Genomic DNA, 7,076 nt, shown 5'->3' with positions numbered 1-7,076 from the left:
CATCTGTAATCCCAGCACTCCGGAGGCTAAGGCAGGAGGATCTCCGTGAGTTCAAGGCCAGCCTGATCTACATAGTGAGGCCCTGTCTCAAAAACCAAAAAAAAAAAAAAAGAATCACAGTATCATCAACACATGTGGAGGAGAAGGGAGAGAGATAGACACCAAGACAGAAATGAAGAGGAAAAGAAAGAACTGCTCTTACAGCAAAATGAGAAGTAAAATTTTGGCGTGATTATTTCTTTGTGATTTGCCAACTAAGGTGAGATCTGTACTGTGCTAGTATCTGCTTCTGAATTCTGACCCCAGAGTTTTACTAGGGTAATTTCTCCTTAACTTTCAGACAGAACCACCCTGAGACACAGATAAGAGACCCCTGACTTGTACGCCATGTTTCACACATACAGGCATGCAGTACATTGATTAAAGCACATGTGGGTGCCTCCAACCTTGAGACCAGCACCCCACGCTGTCCCACGCAGCTCACTACTCTGAATAACTCCCCTTAAGATAACAGGATGCAGGGTTCCCGGAAGTCCTTGTATGCCTTCCTTGCCCCAAATCTCAAACTGTGAGGATTGTGGGTTGTGCTGCTGCTGACATTAGAAATAAAAACAGCTTTGGAAAGATTTGAGTGGTGGAAGCTCTTGTAAGTAAGAAGAGACAAATTAATTCAGTTGTCAAATCCTCTCTGCGAGTAGGAACTCAAAAGATCTTTGCATGACACAGTGTCATTAGCCAGAGGTGCTGCTTACTCCCTCCCTGGCTTCGCTGTGCATCCAGCTCACAGTCCTGTGGGTGCGCAGGGTTTGATGGTGTTCTCCAGGGTGACTGGTGAAATTCTGCAGTAGTCACAATGGTGATGACAGTACCCTCACCTTGGCTTTACTTTCCACGGTTTCGGTGCCCGTGATCAACGGAGAGTCTGAAAACATCACATGGAAAATTCCAGAAATATGATTCATATATTTTAATAACTTTTATTACAGTATATTACTATAATTGTCCTATTTTATTATTAGTTATTGTTAATCTCTTACTGTGCCTACTTTAAAAATTAAACTTTAGGGCTGAGGATTTAGCTCAGTGGCGCCGTGGCTGCCTCGAAAGTGCAAGGTCCTGAGTTTGGTTCCTAGTAACAAAAAAATAAACAATTAAAATTAAAATTATACTTTATCATTGGGGGGGAAGGAATAGGAAAAGTCAAACTATATTTAGGGTTTAGTACTATCCGAGGCTTTAGGCCACCACTGAGGGGATGGAGCATATATCGCCCCAGAGAAGAAAGGACTGTACTTTTAAAGTGTCAATGTGAGGCCCTATCTTCAGCCACCAGTATCAAAAACAGAAAAAAGAGAGACAATTTTAAAATGCCAATATACAGATGTAGATGTCATTTTATGAAACAATATTGATTCTTTATATTTACCACTAGGTGCATATAAAACCTGTGGACTGCAATCATTTAATTTCTAGAAATCTATCTTTAAAGGTTTAATCAATGTTTGTTTGTTTGTGGAGGGGGTTGGTACTGGGGATCAAACTCAGGCAGGTGCTGTACCACTGAGCTACATCTCCAGCCCCAGTTTAATCAATGTTTTAAAAGTTAAATTTAAAAGTTCAGCTTTAGTTTTATTTAAGATGTAATCAGTGTTTTACTTTTTACTTTGCCTCCTAATTTGAATAGATAATATATTTTAGAACAATAACTTTTAAAAAGTATACAAAGTAATGATACTCTCAAAACTTACATTCACTTTAGTTGATATTTTGATTATACTTAAATTTTACCATTTTAATACAATTACCATTTTTAAAGTGTTAGTACTGTCAACTGAACACAAGTTACACAAAACCTTTATTATAAAAACATGATTAGTAATTTTGTTGACATGAAGAAAATAAAATAAATGTTGTAGAATAAGTTATGGATTGAGTACGTGTTTTATCATTCATACAAAATGTCACTAGCTCTTCCAAACATGTGAGTGATAATCAAATTCAGTCACCTTTGATATTTTTCTACTTTTCATCATTTAAGAGCCATAGTTTTACAGATGTTTTTGGACGTCATTGATTGGTCAAGATTGAAGAATAGAGAATATTTTATTTAATTCTTTTTGGCTTGACTTCTCACTTTTTAAAATTTTTTGGTACCGGGGATCGAACTCGGGACCTTGCGCTTGCGAGGCAGGCCCAGGAGCCACTGAGCTAAATCCCCAGCCCAACTTCTCCCTTTTGAAAGCAAGGACATAGGGTACTTGGCCCCTTTGGGTCCATGGCCAGGCCTGCTGTAGAGGGGCAGCCAGCTTCCTGAGCAGGCCTAGGCCGGGGGAAAATTGAAGGCATTGACGGGTTGAGGTGCTCAGGACAAGGCCCTAGTCTTTGCCTTTCTCCCCCAAATTAAAACTAAAAAACCCTTGGAACTTTTCTGAATGGTCATACTTCTGTAACTATACTTTTTTTTCCTTTGTGGTACTGGGAATTGAACCCAGGACCTCTTGCTTGCTAAACAAACTCTCTACCACTGAGCTACACCCCCATTTGAAATAAGGTCTTGTTAAGCTGCCCAAGCTGGCCTCAAGCTTGCAATCTTCCTGCCTCAGCCTCCCCAGTACTGGAATTACAGGTGTGCACCACCCAGGCTAGCTCTTAGACTACCCCTTTTCAGTGCCAATTCACTTAAAAAGGAAAATGAGCCTAGCCCCCTAAACCTTGGAGATAGAGAAGTATAGGAGTATTCTCTTTGGAGGAAAGAAAGAGGGAGGAAGAGAGAGAAGCACGCAAGGCATGAGCCCAGTCTACACCTGAGGTCTGCAAACCAAAGCAGGAAAGGCTGCTGGCACTGACACTGCCCAGTGGGGCCCTCCTGTGAGCGTGCATGTGCACACACACACGCGCACACTGAAGTCCACAGAGGATCTGACTAGCTGCTGACGATGCTCCTGGGGCTGATCCTGGAGACCCTCCCCCTGCCGGGAGCACTACAAACCCAGGACTCAGGGCAGGCCCCTATCAGGAGCACCCTCAGCCCCAAGCCTGGCGCTGGCCAGCTCCTAAGACTCTGTGCCATCTAAGAAAATGCATCCCTTGGGCAAGCGAAACCTGAACAGTGCCCTTTCCTCTTTGCAGAACAGCCCCAGTCCAGGGACCTGGGCTGAGAAAGGGGGCTGGGGCTGGGGCTGGATCCAGTCCGGGTGGCCCCATCTGGCACCACACTTTGCATAGGGCACAACCTGCTCTAAGTGGCTCTGATGTAGGCAGTGGGCATCACACTGGAGCAGGGACGATAACCTAACTTCTAGAAACTGGCACACTCGAGCAGAGATTACAAAATTCCACCCCACATCCTGTGGGTTTCACTGAGGTGCCTCTGACCTGTCCTCGTGTACCATGCCAGCCACAGCAAGTCCCTTCTGCCCTCTGTGTAATGAAGGGGTCTGCTTTAATTTTAGAAGAAGGGATTGTACAACTTAAAAACCACCAGGGTTTTGAGACAGGGTCTCGCTCTGTAGTTCAGGCTGGCCTTGAACTCACTGTGTAGCCCAGGTTGGTCTCAAACTCTTAGGCAATTCTCCAGCCTCAGCCTCCCTAGTACTGGGATTACACAGCCAGCAAAAAAAAAAACAACTGTTTTTCTTGTGAAGCCTTTCTCTAGATCAGCCACATCACAGTGTCTAGAGGGAGCAGGGGAGAAGGGACAGCCAGGGATGAGGAACTTTTCAGAGTCTTCAGCAGCCACTGGCTTTGGTTCCCTGTCCCAGTGGGCACGCACCTCTCCTAGACCCCACAAGGCACCATACTTTACAGTAACTTAAATTTTTTTCTGGGCCTTGGATGGTGGTCTCCAGTAAATCCAAATTACTAGGCTCTTTCTTGTGAGAAAGCAAACCATTCCAGATATAATCCACAGTAATGTACAGCAAGCAAAAAACCCCCCATAACCTTCCCTGATTTTCCTAACTAAATTTAGAGCCAAACATCTTCAGAATATGAAATTAAATAATAAAAGTCAGAGGACAATGAATAATATGCCGTGTGTGGCTAATTATACTTGTTATTTAAAAAAAGTCATCCTCAACTCTATGCAAAAATTCTGTGTGTAATTTCACTTCAAAATATCATAGGGTTACTTGATTTCAAAAAGAATATGAAAAAATCACAAAGATATTTATGTAATACTGAAAGAAAATATTCCTTAAGAGAATGTAACATTTAATCTTTTATTGCTTCCCTTTGTTCTGTGGCTGGTTTATAAATAGCACAATTCTTTGTGCTCTTGAAATTAAGGGTTCACAGTATTTTCTGCCTTTTCAGGGAAAAGAATCAAATAATTTAGATACTGAAAAGATATGATTGTTTCCTAATAGCTACTGAATCCAATGAACTATTATAATCATAAGGTAGATAGAATTACATTTTATCTTTTTCCGTGATGAGATCATTCATACTTTTTTTTTTTTTTTTTTGGTCCAGGGATCAAACTTGAGTCCTTGCGCTTGCGCAGCGGGCAGCAAAACCACTGAGCTAAATCCCTGGCCCAATCATTCATACTTTTAACTTCAAACAAGATGCTGCTTTTAATCTACCCTTAATAATTCAGACTTCAAAAGTAAAACATTTCTGAAATACTTAAATGAAAGTCACTTGCCTAATTTTTATTTCTTCTGTAATTAAAGCAGGGAACTTAATGAGGAGTGAACTCATCCAAATACTCTGAACAGACAAAATAAGCACATCAAGGGCTGGGGATTTAGCTCAGTGGTTCCACTGCCTGCTCCACAAGAGAAAGGACCTGAGTTCGAAACCCAGTACCAAAAAAAGCCACATCATGTTGTTAACAGTAGCGACAGAAGTGCTCACTGTGGACAGTCTAGCAAATGTTTACCTGTGATTTGGGATGATCACCTTAAAAAAGAATTATGGAGATAAAGCTCACTTTTGAATTTTTGGAGAGTAATTTTTCCCTGCTCTTCATGGGAAATCAGAAAAGGATTTTTCCCCCCTCTGCAAGTATTATCCTCTTGCCCTGGCATTTATACTCCTGCTTCTTTTGATTGGTGTAACAAACAGACACAAAGTACCAGATGTTGTACTGGATATTAAGAATTGAAAGATAAGGAACACAGTATTTGCAGTAGAGACAGGCTAGAGCATTCAAATAGGAATTGTTTATGTTGTCCATCTGTGTGCTGTGCTAGCAGCATGCATAAGGTTTCTGGTCCAGTCCAGCCCACAGAGCTTGAGTCCAGAGCAGAGATTCAGTTTCCACATCAGGACAATTATCTAGTGTCCATCCAAACTCTAAGACATTTACAATTCTAGCTGATAACCCAAGGTTTCATATTGATCTGGATAAGGTATTTAATAGTTACACTGTATACAGCTGCAGTACTTTTGTAACACTGATGGCAGAGTAAGTCTTAGTCTCTTCCAGGTGCCCTTTAATGTTTTCCTAATGCTACTGACCTACTTAAAACCCTACATTTATACCTTATTCATGAGGGGGGATGTTTTCAACCCACCCTTATTTGGTGGAAAATGATTTTGTCGTCATACATAAGTAACTTACTTGTCATAAATTCAAATTCTAAAGGAATTTACTTGGTTTTGATCATTTTGAAATAAAAATAATGAGTCTGAGACACACTCTTCTAGTTTACAAAAGGCCTCAACATGGTTCTACCTTGTGATGTATTGGGTGGCCAGTGAACGAGGTTGATCCTAGCCACAGCCTCTTGATGTGAATCATCAAGTTAGGGTTTGTTGACTATTGACCATTTATAAATAAGCAGAGCCATTCTCCAGCTTGAGTTATAAAAATCTTGCTTTGACTTAAGAGGTTTCAAGGAGACCTGAAGCAAAATGACATGAACGGTAGGTCGCTGTATTTCAAGGGTGGATGAGAGAGGATAAGAGGTTTCTCCGTGTGCACAACACTCTGCCCACTCCCTGCTCCCATTCCTGTCTTCTGCAGCATGTGAGCGACACCAGGAGCTTAAACCCAAGCTCAAGGCTCTATTTATACTTCTGTCCCCAACTCCCCCACCATACTGTGATCCTGTTCACCTTCTGGTCAATGACATGAATCTGTTCATCTGCATGTTTTATGCTTAAGTAAAATTCTAAAGAATGAAGCATAAAAATTATTTAGCTAGTCTGGCTACTGTATTTACCTAAAATATAAACAATGAAGTTGGTTAAATTGGGTCCTTTCAGAAAGTGTTGTTCCTACCTCGAGAAAATGATGTAGTGGGTTGTATCTGGGTCCTGGAGGATCCAGTTTTCAGGGGTGCCCACTTGCTAGGGTGTACTTTGGGTTATTATCCAAACTGCAGGTGGTTCTCTTTATTAGAATGAATGGGAGAGAGCTGCAGGGCCCTAATGAAAGCAAGGGCTTGGAGGTCCTTAGGAGATGTCTCTGAGATCCCTTGAGATGGTTACTTCCATCAGTGACTCCAGCTAAGCTCACTCCTAACCAAGAGCATCTTCTCCTTAGCTCCCTCGAGGAAGCCTCGTTTTTGGTCCAGACTCTTGCAGATGACCACATGTCATTTTAGCTCGCCCCACCCACCCTGACAGCATAAGACATCCAATTGCTCCTTCTAGTGTGACCAGCAGGCTTCTCAGCCTGCAAATGTGGCAGTCATAAGCCCGAAGAGGAATACGGCAGCTTCTTTGTTAATGAATAAATAGGTTCAAGTAGCTTGTCTGAAAGCTGTCCCGCTAATGAGCAACCAGATCAGGACTCCTGACTGAACAGTAAGATGTTGAAAAAATGTGTAGCAGAGACTATACGTGTCCCACAAATTATACTATATTTATGATCTGCTCTGTCACAGAGAAGGTTTGCTGCCCCACAAACTACGATGCCCATGTGTCATCTGTCAGGGCTTCATGAGCCCGCAAAAGTGGGGTTCAGCCAAGGCCGCCACCTGGCCCCTCCTCTTCCTTCACTCCATGTTATGCGAGTTACGTGGCGGTGACCTTCAGAGGAGGAGCTGGCTTAGACAAGCCCTTCACGGAGCCGTGGTCACAGAGCCAGCCCGTCACAGGCTGCACACATTCTGGTCCACTCT

General features: G+C 42.4%; 1 non-coding gene across 1 annotated transcript; it reads right to left on the bottom strand.

Annotated features, from left to right (window-relative positions):
• Positions 1-2,467: 2,467 nt before the first annotated feature.
• Trnaa-agc (transfer RNA alanine (anticodon AGC)) lies at positions 2,468-2,540 on the bottom strand. The gene has a single exon. It is a non-coding gene; the product is annotated as a tRNA-Ala (tRNA).
• Positions 2,541-7,076: the final 4,536 nt, after the last annotated feature.

Source organism: Heterocephalus glaber, unplaced genomic scaffold (assembly GCF_053883595.1).
Source record: "Heterocephalus glaber isolate CG9 unplaced genomic scaffold, H.glaber_assembly_v1.0 deba00001457, whole genome shotgun sequence".
In the NCBI taxonomy this organism is placed as follows: Eukaryota; Metazoa; Chordata; class Mammalia; order Rodentia; family Bathyergidae; genus Heterocephalus; species Heterocephalus glaber.
The sequence above is the reverse complement of the archived record's forward strand: the minus strand, read 5'-3'. Positions and strand labels throughout refer to the sequence as shown.